The sequence below is a fragment of the Pseudopodoces humilis genome, chromosome 4 (genome assembly GCF_049639895.1).
Source record: "Pseudopodoces humilis isolate 2021_Gansu_Grassland_sample_001 chromosome 4, ASM4963989v1, whole genome shotgun sequence".
Taxonomy (NCBI): Eukaryota; Metazoa; Chordata; class Aves; order Passeriformes; family Paridae; genus Pseudopodoces; species Pseudopodoces humilis.
Genome location: NC_142203.1, coordinates 61,265,736 through 61,285,233, shown reverse-complemented (window position 1 = coordinate 61,285,233; position 19,498 = coordinate 61,265,736).

Below are 19,498 nucleotides of genomic sequence, written 5' to 3'. Positions count from 1 at the left end.
TCTGCTATAGGACCTCACTTTTGAGGTCACAGCTGAATGGAACACTTCTTCACTGGTTTCATTACATCCCATTTACATTATTTCCCTAGGACAGGTTTAAGCTTTCCTTACCTGAAAAAAAGGATTGGTAAAAATATGTGTATATTTTCTGTGCTGGGCGGAACATAGTTCAGTCAAGACAACAAGAAACAGGTAAATGTGTGCTGGTACATCCAGAGTAGGAAGTGGTGCTGTGCATCAAGACCAAGACTGGAGAGTTTGTGTGTAGCACTTTGACATGATTGAACCAAAGCTGCAAAAGTGTTAATAATGTGTGGTTTGCACAGTAGCATAGCAAAGTGCTGCTTTGTCCTCTGCTCATTCCCTATGTGATACCTAAAATTCCATTAGCGTATTTCTGACATTTTCCAGTTTTATTTCAAAAGTGAATTATTACTAATGTCTGCACTACATCCTCACAGCTAATTTTAACATTTCCTTTATAGATTTGGGACATTTTTAGTCTCTTGTTCTTTTTCCTTCAGGGGAGCCCTTAATGAAACATTTTTGTTACAGACACCATGTTTCTGCTAAAAACAGTAACTAATATTTTTAGCCCTTTCCCCTAGCTTCTTCAGACAAATCAAAGAGTGACCTGGAGCTATGCATCTTGGCCTCCTCTGTGTAAATTAGTCACTTTTCCATTATTTCCTCACAGAAATACATTAAGAGAGAACTCCTCAGTTTTGCATACCACAGAAACTGATTCCGTGGTCAGCCCCTGCAAATGACCCAAAAAAATGGAAATACCTGCATATATGCAGGAGGTTGGAATTAATTTGTATATTTTTTCATCACATTAAAAAGCAAGAATAACACACATAAATGTAAAATTTATCATTAAGTATGTGTACACCAGAATAACTTTTTAAAATAACTATTTCTTCATTATCTTCACTTTGCAACTTCTATGTTTTCTTGAAAATGCAAAAACTATAGTGATCTTGGTCTTCACTTTCATAGTAATCAAGCAACCTGCTTCACACAGTCCTTACTGTGAAAAAAAGAAGTTTGTTTGTCCCTTGATGACAAAGTAGTTTATTTATTATGCAAGCACACCATATTTGCATAGAACCAAGTCTGAAGCTTTGCAAATCAGCTCAGGTAGATATGGTTTTGGCAAGCATCCCTATGATTGATGACAAGCAGACATGACAAGGTGCTATAAAACATCATTAAAGACGTGTACAAAGGGTGTGTATCAGACCTCATTCTATAGTGCAGAGATAAGGGGCACTAATCAAACTGTTCTCTGAGTAATTTGATTATCAGTGTAGTTGAACAAAAAATAAATGATTTCCCTGAATATCTGCAATATATGTATAAAACTTCTGAAGTGAGTCAAAAAACCATGAAATATTGCACAATATAAAAACTCTTGTTTCCTATAATATGCAATGTACAGTTCAGGATTATATGAGAACGTAGTTATCAAATGGCTTATAATAATTTAAAACAAAAGCATTAATTTAAGGGAGCATTGTTAAAGAATAGAGTAATTGTCACAGTATCTATTTTCCTACAACCTATTCTTTGTAAACATGGAAGAATGTTGATCTTAGAAGCAGCACCCTAGGAGACAGCCTTTGTGTGTGAGAAATTATTCTTCAATGTTGTGCCTCGACGAGAAAGAAAGTTTCATATCCTAAGGGTATATTTATAATTGGAATGATGTAACTGAATCAAAGACATTGTTTCTTACGAAACAGACATTAGTCTGCAGAGGTTATTTTAGGGTGGGGCAGAAGGCAATTCTAGGTTTATTCCATTATTAATAAACCATTTTTCTCTATGCTATGGATTTTTGTTTGTTGTTTTTTATTGTCTTTTCATTACTATTTATTAATTAGTGTTCTTCTTCCTTGTGGAAGTATATATTTTCCTTCTTGTCCTGGAGCAGCACATACATGTGCCACTCAGTGCAGATGAAAGGAAAAGCTCCCATGACTGCTCTTCCCATCACAATTTTCCCACTGGTCACTGTGTCAGTTTGGGTGCTGAAGCTGGTGTTACTGCTTCAGTATCTGCACTTCTGTACTGCATGAGGTGTCTGTAGTTCTTCTGTGACACCGTGCAAAGGAAAAGAGTGCTCCCAGAGACTTGTGAGTCATCCCTGGTGATGACTGACCAAGGGCTTTGGAGTTCAGCAGGGACAGTGTCGTGGGAAGTGCTCACAGTGAGTCCATGTACAAGCTCTGGCATTAGGATGGGTAACACTCCAGTGTGCCCTATAAAGTAAATACATGAAAGAATTCAAGGTAAGCTATACAAAGACAGGTCTGTGCTGCACTTCCATCAAGTGGATTTTAACATCCTGGTGAAGATTTCTTTAACTGCTTGATGTCCATATAAAACCCATATCTGTTGACTAACTCCACCTGTCGACAAGTGCTGACAAACTTCTTCATTTTATCTTACAGCTCAGTTTCCAAATGTTAAAAACAAATTAGAAGCTGAGAGAATAACTGTGCTCCTTAAATAATAGCTACAGTGTGACACACCTAACGGGCCATGACCTAGATGCAAAGAAGGGCGAAAGAAGGAAGATTTTATATTTCAATTTTCCAGGCCAACTGTCTTTTTCACAACGTTAATGCCAAGAAGTTTAAGTTGTTCAGCAGAATTCATTGTACGAAATGAAATGCATTCCATATGAAAAGATAGTGCCATAAATTTTGAAATTTAATGTGGAACTGTGGGATGAAGAAAATTCATGTTTCTGAAATACTCTGCACACCCAGCATTCAAACAGTGCTGAGAAGGCTAGGTAGACTGAAAACTACACAGCACCTTGCATAAGAATTCTTTCTGATTTCTTAAGAAGTCAAACTTCTCACCTCCCTATTTTTGCTGGCTTCAATTCTCTTTGTCTTCCTGGATATTGGCCTGGCATCTAAGGCAACGTAGGCAGCAGATATTTTGCCGAGGCAATGCATCCTCAGCATCATTGCCAAGTTTGAGACAGTTGTGTGGCAAGGCTTCTGCATCCCGTTTCACTCCTGCATAGCTGGGGGCATACTCTGCAAGACATTTAAAGAAGATATAGACTCGGAGTCATCAAATGTGCAATTTAATATTCGAGGAAGATAGCCACTCTACATTGTTCAACAAACACAGGCTTAAAGATTATTCTACAGATTTCTGCCTCCAAAGAAAAGGAGACATCCCCAGCCCTCCAAAACGCTGTTGCCCAGGGTACCCAGGGCGGGGGTGGTGAGTGCCCCGATCCCGGAGCCCTCGTTCCAGCGCAGCCATGAGGCAAGGGCACGCAGACTCGGGCAGCGCCAGGCTGGCTGTGGAGGGTCTCCTCCAGGGAATAAAATCGGGAGAGAACCGAGGGGAGAACCCGGCTGCAGCGCCCGCAGGTGACAGCACCGCCGGCAGCACCGCGGGTGCGGAGCGAGGGGCGGGAGACGGGAGGAGCTGCCTCGGGCCCCTCCGCGGCCGTGGACCGCAGGGGGCGGGGAGGAGGAGGAGGAGAAGGAGGAGGAAAAGAAGGAGGAGTATTTGGGGGGCGGCTCGGAGCAGGTGGCGCTCAGTGTCGCCCTGGGAAGCGGCCAGCTCGGGAGCGGCACCGGCCCGACCTCGCACCGCGCCGGACATGGGCTCTGCGGGCTTGGCGCTGCCGCCTCTGCTCCTCGCACTGGGTACGTCTGTCCGTCCCGCCGCTGCGGGAAGCAGGAAAGGCAGGAAGGAAGGAGGGAGGGAAGGAAGGAGGGAAGGTCCAGCCGCGGGGTGCGGAGCGGGGCGCGCCGCCGGGCAGGGCAGAGACGCGCGGTGGGAGCGCGGCTGCGAGCGGGGCGCTGTGGCTGCGTGCGAGTGCGATGCGTCCGCCGCGATTTTAAACCAGGTTAAACTCCTGGAGTGGCAGAGACTTCACTTTCCTGTAAACAGACTCTTGTGTGTGTGTGTGTGTGTGCGCTCTGGAACGGAGGGAACTGGGACAGTCTGATGTGTGAATTTAGGGTTATGTGATGATTATATACCTTTTTAGGCGCGGAGATGATGCTATCTTTGTGAATGCTGCTCCAAATGCAGGAGTCCTCTAGGTCTGTTACCGCACTGTTGGGCAGATGTCAATCCTTGGAAAAGGATAGGGAAACTTGAACCATCTCCTCCTTCTCTTGGCTAACTTAATTACCATTACATCTATTTTCCTGGGAACTATAAGCAATCATATTCACTTGCCATGAGCAAATTCCCAGGCAGTTTCAGAGTTTTAATATTACTGTATACTCTCAGAAACCCTTAATTAGCAAATCAGCAAAGAGGCAGCATGAAAATGAGTTTTCACTGATGAGCTGTTCCAACTTGTTCTTTCAGTAACTATAGTGAACACTGCAGTGGAATGTGTGGCTGGAGGGTATGAAATAAAATACAAAAATATTAACCTGTGATGTGATTATATAGCACACAAACAACCTGGCAATTTTTTTAAAAAAGAAAAATTCTGAAAAGTACCAGTGGGAAAAACATTCCACCCTGTACTTTTGCTTAATCTATCCTTTATTCTCTTGGTTACAGCTACTGAAAACCAGTACCATTAACATTCCCTGTAATTCATGGGGACTTAAGACTTGCAAAGGTTTGTAGAGCAGTGCTGAAAGCAGAAGATAAGGATTGATTGTGAGAGGAGAATTCCCCTGGCATTGTGAATGACAGAAGTGGGATAGGTCTACTTAGTTCAGGAACTATCCATTATTAATCTCAATTTATACATCTAAAAGCTGTCATAATTTTGATTTCAGATGTGCCATGACATTTGATGCTGATGGATTCAATTACTGGGTTAATACTTGCTCAGGCCTTTTCGATCTTGTAGGAGTAGCAACAAAAAGAAAGTTTCAGGACAGGAGAGTTTTCCATAAGTGTTTTTAGAGTTCTGCTGTGATGGTACTCTTGTAGCTCTCCCACAATAATTTTCAAATTGCTTGAACTCTGGTGAACTGGTTTACTTTCAAAGGTGATACTCTTAAATTTAATTGGGATAGTTCAGTTGAATTAGTCATTACTTCCAGAAAATATTCCAAGTTATTCCAGACTTGATTTTATGTCAGTATGTTAACTTCTGAATTATCAGCTGTATTAAATGGATCACATGGGATGTTTTGTTTTGTCTCTAAATTTGACTAAAAACAGTGCAGTAGTGACATAGTGGGTTACTCTTTGTTGATGCATACTTTTGTGTCTGGAAAATCATTAAGACTTCGTAGATGCTACAAGAAGAAGGGATCTGAAACAGAACTGTCATTTTGATAGCATGACTTTGCTAACAACGTTGTTAATTGTTGACCAAAAAGTATATAGCATAGAGAAGTAGATTATGTTAAGAGTAATAAATGATGCATTAACAAGGCAACCTATGAAACAAAGCTGGAAGCTTTTCTGTTGCTACGTGCAGCTGATAGATTTGCCACGTCCAGTTCTTTAAATTTACATTTTAAGCATGCATATTTTTTCCTTATCCTGTTCTTAAAAGTCAGAGCCAAAACAGCCCAGCTCTCTCTGAGAGTGAAGCCAGTGGAAAATACAGTAGCTTTCCTGGGCTCAATTCTGGTAACGTTTTCTTTGGAAAGCTCTAGTGCCCTCATGCTTCAGAGGAGATATTTGAAATTTGGCAGGAAGGCACTATTTGCATTGTCTACCTAAATTTGGCCAGGTAACAACTCTTTGCAAAACTGTATTCCTTTGGAAAGAATTGCATTTTTATCAGCTAGATTTTAAGTTAATTTATGCCCACCTTGTTGTGCACTTTAGTCATATGTTTCTGTGTGATGTCTTAGATCTACACCTGCAAATACAAAAAATTTCTCTCTTGACTTCTCTTGTTATTTGTTATTTTTACAGCAATATCCATTGTTGTTTAAGTCACTCTGCTTTCCAGTTTACTTCTGGATGATGGTCTGCTGATTTTCTGTACTGGACTGTTTACTGGGCTTTGGATGAATCATCTTGTTCTCCTTTTTATAAGAATAATTCACTTTGAGTAAATTATCAAGTGATAGTGTTGGAGGACCATTCCTAGGGGAGGTAGTAAAATTTGGGGTGGCCTCACCTATACTACCTCAACAAGCCTTCATATTGAAGTCTAACATGCACCTTCCTCCAGCAACCAAGGATGTGAATGATACAGCTCTTAGCACCTTCATAAAATCTCCACTCTGTGAAGTACACATCCCTTGAACTCTTATTCAAAGCTTGCAGTGATATAAGGATTGTGCCTTCTGGGCTATAGGTCTGCCACATGAGTGCCATGGATTCTCAGGTCCCTCTGTGGGACCCAGGCAAACTGAAGGAGAAAACAGGTCTGTCTGAAACTGGGGGGAGTGTGTGTGTAGAACAGAGAATTTCCAGTGATGGGGACCATGTAAGTAATAGGCTGTAAAGCCCTATAGAGGAATAGGAGGCCCTACTTACAAACTCTTTTTCTTCAGTATAGTTTTGTTTAAACTGGGATGGAAGCTGTGATAATAGCATTTAACATGCAGAAGTTGGAAAGTGCTCAGAGTAAGTTTTCCACCTGGATTTGTTTCTTTTGCACATCAGTGCATCTTGCTGTCAACACCTATGAACAGAGAAAGATGGTATAGTCAGAGAATGAGCTGGAACTCCTGCCTTGCTTAGTTTTGATATTAGAAAATGGTCTAATGATTGAGGATGAAATGTAGTATTAAAATAAATAAATTTATCTTTTTTCTTTACAAAAGTGGATTCTTTCTTTCTTTCTGTCTTTTTTTTTTTTTCCACAAAAGCTGAGTACAATTTCAGACGAGTCATTTAAATCAAATCTTTGACATGTGGTTGGAGCTTTTGTGTTTTTCTCTTTCTCTTTGCTCAGCCAGGGGTTCTCAAAACTGAAGCTTCATTTTCACGATCTGGTTAAGCTGACCTGAATGTGGAGCTGACGCTGCAAGGGCATTTCATCCACTCCTATTTCCATGTTTCCACCAGATTCTCTGTGCTATCACTGTGGCTTAGTCTGGAGAACAGGTCAGGGACCAATTTGCTTGAATAATTTTTTCCCCCTTTTGAGCCAGGTTAGTTTGAGATGATGTTAGCTAGAGATGAGCTAAACTGATCCTGCTCACTTGAGCAATTTATTTGTTAATACTGGCAATAGGGGACAGTCAGAACTTTTGGCCAGAGGAGGGAGGAAAGCTGGAAAAGTCCCTTTCACTGGTAGCTGTCACTTCCACTGGCTTGAGCTGGTTGTGCAAGTGCATCTTGATGTGCAAAACTGCTCTGTATTCACAGCTGTGACTGAAGTCAATGGAAATTGTATTTTAAATGTGAAAAAAATAAGGGTTTAGCAGTATCACTAGATATCCAAAAGTGGTAAGTACTTTTTTTTTTTTTTTTTTTTTTTTAAATGGAGCTAAGGATAATCTCTCATTTTACTTGGGTGTTGAAAAAGAAATCCTCTGTCACATGCAAATACTTAAATGTTTATGGTCAAGATATGTAGGCAATAATCAATAAGGAAACTCCTAAGGTTAAAATCATATACATAAAAAGTACATGCCAATGTACAGAGCAGAATGGACCAAACTGGTAACTGAATAGCAAATATAAATGTAACATTTGGTGCAATAAATGAAGCTAAAAGTTGGGGTGAAAATGCTTTTAATGTGCATCCATGCACACCAACTTAAATCTGTACAGCCTATTTTGATTTCTGCCTTTCTCCCTCTTTGTGATTATCTTTTGATACCTTGATGTTTTATTTTCATATTTGTGAGTAATATTTATGTTAAAAAGCATTCTATAATCTGGACATGGCTTGAAAGCAGGACCCAAATCTGAACTCTTCTTCAAGTAAATCTGTCTCTAGTTTTTTCTTCTTTCTGAGGTAGCAAGTAGTAGCAGCAGTACTACATATTATGTTTGGAGTTTTGCCTCTCCCAGCATTGCAGATTGAAGTAAGGCTTCATTCATACTGCATTACAGGACTTGTATTTTGTATTATGTTTATTTTAGAAAGCATACAGACTTTTACCATCAGACACCTAAACACATTAACAGTTAATATTTATTTGTGCATAATTTGGTCAGTCAACATGAGATCCTACCAACAAGTTTTAACTGTGTGCTGCCTCTCTCTGGAACAGCTTGTGAATTGTTCTTTGCTTTTTTGATTCAGTGTCACAGAACTTTAATTTAAGAAGTTAAAGAAGTAAAAGTACAACTACTCCTTTTTTTATTGTGCTTCCTAGCCGCTATATAAATATTATTCATTGTGGTCTTTCTTCACTGTTGTAATTTTGAATGAACGAATGTGGGGTTTGTGTGTACTTTATGTGCTGTATTTTCATGAGGGCTAATAAATGCAACTAACAGTGTAACAGCTTAATGCCAAAACAGCTAAGTGTGAATGAAGTACTTTCCTTTAGGATTATTGCAGGTAAAAGGGGGTTTCTACATCTCCAGATGAGTAAAGCAAGTCATTTTCCCCAGCAGAAATCTTGTGCAGCCTCTATCCAGTGTCGTTATTTTCGTTTAAAGGTTTCCTTTGTTAGGCTCTGTGCAGGCTGGTTCCCATTTCCATGGTGACCGTGCTGAAATGCAGACAGGACACAGGCTGGATTCTCATCGGCATAGCCATGCACTTGCATACCAACACATGTTATCTGCTTGGCTTAGGACATTTCCATTAGCAGTTTTAATGTTTAGAGCTTCTTTTTCACATACTGATCTCTGGCCCTGGGATACTAATCAGTAGTAGTGCAGTTCATTCCCTGTGCAGCAAGACTGAACAAGTTGATAAGATTATTTTTTGTGTAAATAATTTGGCTCTACTGTTCCAATTTAAATTACTCGAGGACATCAGAGAACTGTCTGAGCCTTAGTTTTCTTTTCTCTTAAAAGTGATAACACAGAAGGATTTTTATTTATAAACTCTTAGGTGGAAGACTGACCTGTATCTGTGCTAAATATTTATGGGAACATACACCTTCTTAAGGCACAGATAAAGGCATAGTAAAAATAAGTGAGTGTGAATTACACAGGATAAATTATACCTCCTCTCTGTATTGGTCAAGTGTGAGTATGCATCTTTATGAAGCAATTTGTAATAATTTTCTTCCTCCTCATACTGCAATCATTTTCTGGAGATGGCATATACTGAAGGCATTTAGTGGAGTCAACATAAGCATTTTCATGTCTTCCAAATCAGACTGTGATTTCTGAATTACCAAATAAACTCAAAATTCTGAGTGCTGGTAATTGTTATTTTGAATTATTTCCTGAGTAGCATTTCAGATCTTCAGAGGAGAAAATTGTATTTTCTCCAGGAGATGTACATGCTGTAAAAATATAATAAGACTTGCATATTATTCAGGACTTAAAAGAGCAGGCAAAGAAGTAGGATCAACACTCTTTGAATGGAGGATGAGCAAAGACATTTTGTGTGCAACCGAATGGCAACTGAATGTCACACATGATGAATGTCACGGATTCTTTTGTCCCTTTCAAATTGCTGTTAGAAAGGGCTTGGAAGTTATGCACAGCCTGGATGGAACTCTTGCCTTATTCCTGATTTACTTTGCCTTTTGCAATCTGCTTCCAAGTTTATCATTCTTCCCTTATATCATACAGTTGCATGCCTTTTCTTTTTTCTTTTTTTTCTTTTTTTCTCTTAATCACATGAATCTCCTTGCAGGACATTGGTTATTTCTAAAGGACAGACAATAAAGAAATCTTGGGGGAAATTAATGTCAGCAGCAGACTTCAGGGAGGAAGCGTACTGCACAGTAGAAATACCTAAGGAAATAGTGGAGTTTGAGGATGGAGAGGTGAGTGGGGAGGGGATGGGTGTGAAGGATTGAACTAGGTTTTTACCTTTTATCTATATTACTGCTAATCTCTCTGCCTGTCTAGCTATCTGTCTCAAATGTAAGTGATCTTGAGCAAGAAAAGCTGGCAGCAGTTGATGCTGTGTTAAGACTGCAATACAGAGCTATGTGAGATGATGAGACTACAGATGACCAGGCTGCTTCACCAGCTGGATTACCTGGCAAATAACTACCTCAGACATGTGGCAAGACAGTGGCAAGATCAGTGTTCTTACCTGACTGAGAAGTAGCTACCTTGTGCTGGGTCTGTGTGCTTAGTGCAGCTCAGGATGCTGTTACTAGACATGTCAACCTGTGCCATGCTCTGTGCTGCCTGAAGTAAGGCAGCTGCAGACAGGTAAACCAGTGGAATTAGCCATCAGTGTGTCGAAATTTCCACATGCACAGCAGTCACTTCTCATAATTCCTCAGTTTCTGTGACTGTTGTGTTCAAGTTTCCCTTCAGCTGTGAAAGCAGCTGTGAAAGCATAAGAAATTCTACTTCATTATATTTTCAGCCAAAAGAAAAAGACAGTAATTACTGCAATTCAGGCCTAAATTTATTCTTGGCTGGCCCTGTTTCTCTTAGTTGAGTAGGTGGCTACATAGGTGTCAAATCAGGGCAACCTGTGTCAAGAGTTTGTGTCCTGGTTTTTTAATAGCAACATGCTACAGTAAGGAGAGTAAAACACAAAAGAATCCCCTTGAGGTACCTGTCCAATGCAGCAGCAAGTGGAGTATTGTGTCCTGAGAAACTAGTGCATCCTAGATAGCTGCCAAATATCACTGCAGAGGAGGGTGTATGACTCAAAATGTCTCTGTGCCTGTATTCTTATTTATTTGAATTTTCTGTTTAAAGAGAATATTTATTGCTAACTAAAGAATAGCACAACATTTTATTAAATAATTTTCAGTGATTCTGTTTTCTTAACATTAAATTCTAATAAGACAATGAAAAGACAATGGCATGAGTCTATAATAATGAATTTTAAAACTATTTTGTCCAGTATTCCTACTGTGTAGTATAAAATTCAGTTATCTTTATATGCAGTACTGTAGATGCACATAGAACTGATTAAATTTATAGTTTTAAACTCAGATTTAGCTGAAATTCCTCAACCTTTCCTGCACAGAAAAAATTTAGCTGACATGACACTTCCTTTAACTATACACACCAAATAAAGTTCCCATTTAAACATGCCTGAAATAAGTATAGGTAAAATATAAAATAGCAGAGATGACTGAGAAGGAACTCTTATTTAGATGGGCAAAACAATAAAGAGAGAAAAAACCCAGCAGCGCTACTCACATAGTAGTCCTTCAGCTCTGCTGATAATAGTTACCCACTTAACTCTAGCCAAATATCCTTTCGTTTCACTGTCTCTATTCTCTTTCTTGGTTTTTGGGGTTTTTTTTGGTTTTTTGTTTTGTTTCGTTTTTTTTTTTTCCTGGTGGGGGGAGGGTAGGAGTGGGGGTTGTTACAGGGATTTTTTTGGTATTTTTTTGTTTTCCCTTCCAAGCTGCCAAAAGCCAGTTCATCATATTGAACAGCAAAAAAAGTACTTGAGTCTCTGGAGTTGTCCTGAGAAGCTGAGAGCTACAATTGACTTTGGTTCTGTGAAGACAAAAAGCAACTGTTCTGCTTTTGTGGAAGCAAGTATTATCTCCAGAAAACTCTTCTTAAATGTACATGGGCCCTTCTCTCTGACCCCAAAATGTACAATAGCTGCATTTTATAAAAAAAAAGAAAGAAAGAAGATAACTTCCTTCTGAACTCTGACTACAGATAGCCTTTCACCAACCTGGCCACTGGCATCTGGGTAGAGCCAGTGTGTGTGTGGGCCATGGGCTGTGAGAGTGCCTGCTGCAGCCCCACTTCACCTAAAACATGATCCCCCTGCCCCAGAGTGCAGGCTTAGGTGCCTTGGACTCAGCACTTTAAAATGCACAAAAACCCAACTTCTTGCAGAGCAGGAAGACTCCTGCAACTGAGAGGTGGATCAAGGATGTTTGAACTCCAGTCTTCTCAGGCACCAGCATGAGATGCCTCCTTCTACTACTTTACGGCCAAGGATGGGGAAGAATTTTGGGAGACAGGTGTCCAGCTATTTTTCAAGAGGTAGCTGCTTCAGAAGCAATGGTAATAGTCACCTGGGAAATATGGGTCCAGTTCTCCCAGTTCTTGAGGCTCACAGTGATGTAGATTCACCTCTCAGTGTCTTCCAGAAGCATCTTCGCTACCTGGCAATTAGGCAGTTAGACAAGCAGCCTCTACCTCATGTGTTGAAGCAAGGTCTCAGTTCATCCCAGGATGCATATTCATGTTTCCAGACAGGCAGAGATACATCTTGCCTGTGGCCTAATATCTGGGCACTTAGCTGGGAGTAGTTCTGGGCTGGCTCTTTTGGACCAGCTGCCCACGCGATTCACATCTGGTAATTTGATTGTGCATTAAAAAAAGTTACTTAGCTATTTAGTTAAATAATTTAATTAAGTATTTCAAGTAGAAATAATTAAGTTGAAAATGTTTCATTGCCTCTTATTGTTGTATTAGAGTGGATTAACAGTAGGGTGGAATACTTTGCTCTTAGATAGGGCTGCTTCCTCACCTGATTCGTATTCTAAACTTTTGTGCAACTTTCTGTAATGGAATCTAAGTGACAGGTAATTTTAGGTTCGTGGTGGGCTAGCCAGCTGCTGAGGTCTGGGCTTTCTGCATTGTTTTCCTGATTTTAATGTGCCCAAATTCTGCCCAGACACTATCTGGTGCCAGAATTGATCATTTCAAGGTGCATTAAGGTGCAATTTCAGGTGAGTGATTGGGACCACCTGCCTACCATTCAGGATGCCCAGCCACGAGCTCCCATTAAAATCAAAGGAGAGAAGTAGTCATTACTTCTGGCATAGGAGAACAAATGTTCTGATAATTATAGCTCTTCCAAGTATTGTATTATATATCCTGTGGTGCTTTGGAGGTTTTCTTGTTGCAGGAAGCTGATGTAGCAAACTTTTTACAGCTGAGCTGCTCATATTTTTGTGGCTGTCTGTGGACAGTGCAGAGAGCTAAGCTCCCAGCTAGCTTTAGAAGCTGTGAGGGAGGAGCAGGGTCTTAAACAAGCTGTCCTAAAAATGATATGATGGAATGGTCACTGGACCCACTGCAGTCCTCATGCTTTAGGCAGTGACACAAGTGGCAGAGGGATGGATGGTGGTGGCAAGTCCCTCAGCTTTTTTCTAGTTTAGCCTTTCAGATCACATTTAACAGTGATATAATATGATATAACATATAATATAGTATGTTATAATACTCTGTAATTTTCAAATAGGCTAGAGTGTGATATGGGTAGGGAAGTACAGATGCCTGTGGTTGCTTTCCTTTCTTGGTATTTGTATGAAAACCTTTATTTTTGCTTTGTTCAATCATGTTTTCATAGCAGCTGAGATGAGCAAACGTGTCATATAGAGTGTAGAGTCACATTGTCTTCAATGTGGTGACATGCATTTCCTCTCTTACAGTTGCAATGTGGCTCACATTTCTCTGACTATATTTGGAAGTATTCCTGATATAAAAAAGAGAAAACACAACCACTGATGATGTGGGCACAAGGGAAGAGAAACTGCTGGAGTGAAATGCTACTTGGAAAGTCAGTTTTTATCATAGGGAAGCATGCAAGCTTTTTTGTGTTTATCATCATTACTTGTGAATGTCAGTGACAACTGCATAAATAGCATATATGTCTGTACAGCTTGTTACCCTCAAACACTTTTAATCTCTTTGTTGTGTTGAGAAAAAATTGTGGTACTCTAAAGACAATCCTGTTACTACCAAGATAAAAGAAAAAAACTGCATGTCATAACAAAAGGATTGAGTTTTCTGTAAAATAAAGCTTTTCCCCACTGAAAATATGGATGGAAACATGCCAAGATAGTAAATTTGAGTAGGCTTGAATACTTGCTGTCTCTGTTAAAAACTCATAGGAACTTGTCAGTCCTGCAGGAACTGCTCCTAAGCATTTATTTCTAATCAGTCCTTGTGTGTATAATAGGTTGTCTGGATTTTTTAACTACAGTTGAAGAGTGGTTTATTTGCCTGCTCTGGCAGCCAAGGAGGGCAGTATCTGGGCCACAAGTAGGGAGTTACCAAGAGAAAGTCTTGTAGGGTAACTAATGAAGTTGTGGATGAATTTAATTAGATCTCTTACTCTGCAGCAGTGTCAGAACAACAAAATAGACAGCTCCTAGTTGTGTTGTCACGGCCTCTCCAACTTTTCAGTCACAATTCATGTCCTGCCAGGTTTGGGCTGCTTTTATAGGAGGTTATTGATAACTCCTCAGTGCAGCCTCTTGCATTCTGAACCGTTGCAAGTGAAAGGCAGTGTCCCAGGCTTTCACACACGCAGAGGCTCTCAGGCTGGAAGCTGACCTATTTCCAGGAAGAAGCAGTCAGCCAACTAAGCCAAGAAAACTTGCTGGAAAGGAGGGGAGGAAGAAGGGTGGGAGGATTGCTAGTAAATGAGGCATTGTTTCTCTTTTGTTCTGAGTGGTGGATTTGGGGGAGGTTTATTTACCTATAATTTATTTCTACTCTAAATATTATGATTTCTTTTAATTATTAAGTAGTCTGAGATATTGTAGCTGTTGTGAATAAGAAGTTGGTCTCAAGAAAACAGAAAGCAGAACAATCAGATGAAGTAGTAAAATGAGGACTAGCCTTTTGCAAGCTTCTGTAAAAATATTAAATAGCAACAAAGAAACTGAAGTGAGGGTTATGCATGTTTTCAGCTGCCAGTATAAAAAGCAGTGTCTTGCCAATCACTTCCTTAACTCTTTTTGATTCCTGTAGATGTTCACATTGTCTCTATTTAGGAGGTTGTTAGCAGTAAGAAATCTCTTCGTTTTTAAATAAAACTGGATTAAATATGATTATAAAACTGCTGTTTTAGTATACGAGCTGAAGGTACCTACATGCCATGGTATTTGCCGCTGTGGGTGTGCAAGAAAAGTGTATTGAAGAAAAAAATATTACAGAAAGTAGAAAAGTAAATATAAAGGAGAAAACTAATGAGAAAATTTTCTTCAGTTATGTTGACCATACTGGGTAAAGGTTTAATACACCTTTCCAGATTGAATTACAAGTAGTCCTTTATTTTCCTTGCATGGTGGGTTGGATTCTGTGTAGCCATTTGTGAGTAGATAAAAGACAGATAAAAAAGTTTTATTTATGTTCATTTGTAGGAAATTTCCAAACAGTGAAACCAATATAGAATTGCTGTTTTTACATGAGAAGAACTTGATTTGATGTCCTTACATGTGCATGCACACAGTGCACATCCCAGTACAGCACAGTGGATCACACTGAAGACTGGAACATTAAAAAATGCCCTAAAAGGACATTTTTGTCTTTTAGGAAAAAAGTTACATTTTTTTTTGGGAAGATTTTGCTCACTGCAGTGAGAATTGCTCAGTGGCTTCTGAAAACCACAACGAAGAACATCCATATTGCAACTCAGTAGACTAAAGTAACTACATACTGGTTGTTTTTTTATTTGCATTTTCACAGTCTTTTCAATAAAGCATTCAAAATACAACATATTAGGAAAGCTAGGTAGTTCTTTCTGTAAGAATACTTGACAGATTCCAGTTGGATTATTGCTCTGATAATACATGTTGTGAATAATAAGGGAGTAACATTACTCTTAAACCAAAATGTTGTTCCATTTAATAAAAAACAGTAAAGTAAGACTAAATGTATTTAACATAAAGCAAATACTACTTGACTACCCTCTTTCATAGCTTTATTGCTTCCCTTTCCTGCCTTCATTCCACTTTCTGACTAATAGTGCAAGGATAGTAGCTGATTATAATGTGGAGGGGATCTGTAGGTGCCTGTACTCCCTCTCTAACTTTGGAATCTGTGAGCCAACTTCAGCAAACTTTTGCAGAGGGATGAAAAAAATAACCAGCTGGGTATCAGACTGAGACAAAAGTGCTTTTTCAAGTTCCCTGACAACTAAGGAGATCCAGTGTGACTTTGCACAATAGAAAATAGCTGAAAATCTACCCCAAAGAAAGCCCTTAGAAATATTTCAGTCATGGAGAAAGCTTGAACCAGAACTGTGAGATGAAGTCAGTGGAAAACAACAGCTACAAATTCTCTCATCCCTCCCACCCCTTTCTTTTCTCTCCCCTCAGCAGGGTCTGACAGGCCTCAGGGCCCTGCTGATGTTTGTTCTTTGGAGGTAGAAATCTTTGAGACTAAAAGAAAAATTTTCTTCATGGAATTTGTAGTGGCTTTCTTGGAGCAGTATAACATAAAGGGCAAAGCAAAGCCCTCTTCTGAAATGAATAGATATTTTTAAAAAGCCCAGACTGAGCAATTAAGGCAATGTCAGGAGTACACATCTTAGTGGCTGCCAATATAAGAAACCAATTCAGGAAGCAGACAATAATCCAGTGGGGTATTCTTGATTCATTTTTCCACCCAAAGCAATTTATAGATGAAAAACCATAGTGCATGGTTTTAGCATAGTGCTAGGTCATGGCCTTGCTTTTCTTTGGGGACTACATGCTTACCCCCAAATCCCTCAGCAAGCTGCTGACCTTGAGTTTGGGTTTTTTGGGGTCGGCTGCCCTGCTGGAACTGACACAAGGGGCAGTGGGTACAGCTGAGGCTGCGCTGCCTGGCAGAGGGGAGCTGCCAAGGATGCTCTCCTGGCACCGTGACTGACACGAATGCTCACTCACAAAGACAAAGGGTTACTTAGCTGGGTTATATAACAAACTTTTTCTGGTTTATAATTAGTTGTTCAAAGAAATGAACACCATAACATTAAGGAAAAAAGGCAAACTTTCCTACTGGCAAGGTTAATATTAGATAAACTTAAAACTTTGTGTGTGGTGGATCCTTACAGACTGATTGGTCAAAGTCCATTGTCTCTTCTTTTTTCTTGATACTGCCTTTGCTAGACCTGTTTGATGGAGAGCAATAAATAACAGCAGAGAATATCTCTGTTTGACTTGATATTTTAATAAGAGGTGAGACTTGGCATAACTGAGTCTGTGTAATTGCGGTATTTTGTAATTTACTGCCCTCTTAAATTGGCACATCACCTTTGCAGTGTAGTAAGATGTGACTGAAAATTCAATCTTTACTATTTAGAATGAAAAAATAACACATTTATTATGATACTTATGATACAGAATACAGACTAATAATATGTTCAGTACATTCTATTAGAATTTTATAAACTTATTTCACCAAACAAAATAATCACATACATAAAAGTCTTATTTCATTTTTTTATCCTGTTGGGTTTTTTTATGCTTATTAATCTGAATAACATCAAATGATAGATTATCAAACTGATATTTTTTGCTTGATCACTTTAAGCTGTGAGCTTTGCTTATAAAATCAAAACAATTATGAATTGGGTGTACCTAATATGAGCTTTTACCGCATTAAAACTTGCTTCAGCTTGTAGTGCAAACAGAATGAAGCAAACAGAAGGCATTAGATCTATCATTAGACATGTCATTTATAGTTACAGAAGAATTCCCACACGTTGAGGCTTAGAGGTGCCCAGTCATAACATGTATTATTTTTCCTCTTGCTGGGAGGAAAAAAAAAAATCCTGGTGTCAAAGTATGAAACCAGCTATACAACTACACTGTAGCTCCCATGGCTCACACTGCAATAATGCAGTTACTGAAATATGGGAATTCCCAGGGGAAAAAAAATACCATGCAAATAGATACTGGAGCTTATTAGAAAGCTTATAGTTTCTTTTATCCCATTAGGATTCTTTTTCTTGCATTTTTCCTGTCTGAAGCTTGGTATTGGGACTGCTCTGTGAAGGTGTTCTCTTTAAACTGAACTGCCCAAGCACCCTTCCCAGTGGGGAGGAACTGCTCTTTTAAGGTCTTCAGAGGGACTTTCAGAAACTTCAGGCTTGTATCTGGCTTCCTTTGTTCCATGCAGTCTGTTTACTTGACTGTAAATAAAGTGCCATTTACAGACAGAAGTTAGGAAGTGGATTTTTACTTGCCCAGCCAATCTCTCATCATCATCAGTAGGTCACAAAGTAGAAGTCTGTCACCAAAAGCTATTAAAATCCAGATAGTGAATTAGTTTTCTTTATTTCAATGTTCTTAAATTATCAAAGTTCATTGCCTGAAGGCAGCAACAGATACTGAATTGTTCCAGCCTAGAATATACTTTGAACCTAGATACTACAATGACTGGCACCCTTTTAATGCATGACAGACCCTCTTATTTTGCACAGGCTTAAAATAGGTTTAAAGGAAATTTAGAATTTTCTACTTTTTTGGCTGCAAATGCTTGTTTCTTTTTATGGATACTGTATTAAGATAGATGTACAAAATAGATAAAAGATCTTCTTATAATGTAAGCAACATATAAGATGGAGGAAAATGGCAGGAAAAATGCCTACTATGTTAGTGCCAGTGTATACTTGCTAGGCTCAAGGCAACTAAGATTTGTGTGTAGTAGATCTAAAAAATCTGCTGACAATTACAAAAATGTGGATTTTAAAATGTGATTGAAATATGCTGAAACTAGGTTCTTTTGATAATGGTTGTGCTGAGTCAGATTGTGTTTGCCAGCATTTCTACTTTGATTTTTGCAAAGCAGTTGTGAGTGTGAGGCACTGCAGACAGCAATGTGTCTTCAGAGGCTGGGTTTTACAATTGCTTTTTTTCTTGTTCTTCTCTTTCCACTGTCCTTGACTGGCTGTCTGTCCAGAAAGTGAACATGATAGAGGCAGCTTTGATCTGGCAGACACCTCTTCGTTATTCCAGCTGTACACTTGTGCTCTCAAAGAGCAATACTCTCACGCTGCAGTCGTGCAAATGACTAAAAAGGATAAAATCAAGACCCAGTGGTAAATGGGAAGGATGGGTGAAATGGTTCAGTGAGAAGAAGGTGTGGATCACTGGGAAGAGAAAAAGGACATTGCTTTTGTAAGCTGTGGTGAAGCCCAGGGGAACTACAAGGAGTAGAAGTTTCCCAGTACAGGGACAGGCAATGTCCTTGCTCCTTGGAAAAAGCCCCCATCTTGGAGAAAATAGGACCACAGAGTCCACCTGGGAGGTCCAGGGATGGATGCTGCACACCAGTGGGAGGTTAAGGAAGAAGATGAACAGGCAACATATAACCTAGCACACATTCTGCTGACCCTGTGTGACTTGTCACAGCCCCCCAGGGGAATTTGAACCATGGGGACTTTCCTTCAGGCTGTTGGCTGTCATACCTGTTCCCTGTACTTTTACCCAGTTCTGGAGGAAATTTTTGCCCTGCCTGTAGCATTTTACAAAACTCTCACCTTGGACATAAATTAGAAACATGTGCCATGTATTTGCACCAAAGTTGTCCAGTGCACTCAGTGGTGTTACCATTTGGCTTGCAGTGTGATTTACTGGTAAGTGTGTAACAGTCCAGACAGTCAAGAGTTTTTCTCTAAGTGTCACTGGATTTTGTGTCAGACTGTTCATCATTCTAGATTCATCATTCTAGATTGCTTCTAGATGGCTTCATTTGAAAGCCAGGGTTTATTTTCATGTGCAGTTTCATAGTGTGAGGGTTCTTCTTCAGTATTTACATGCAGGATTGC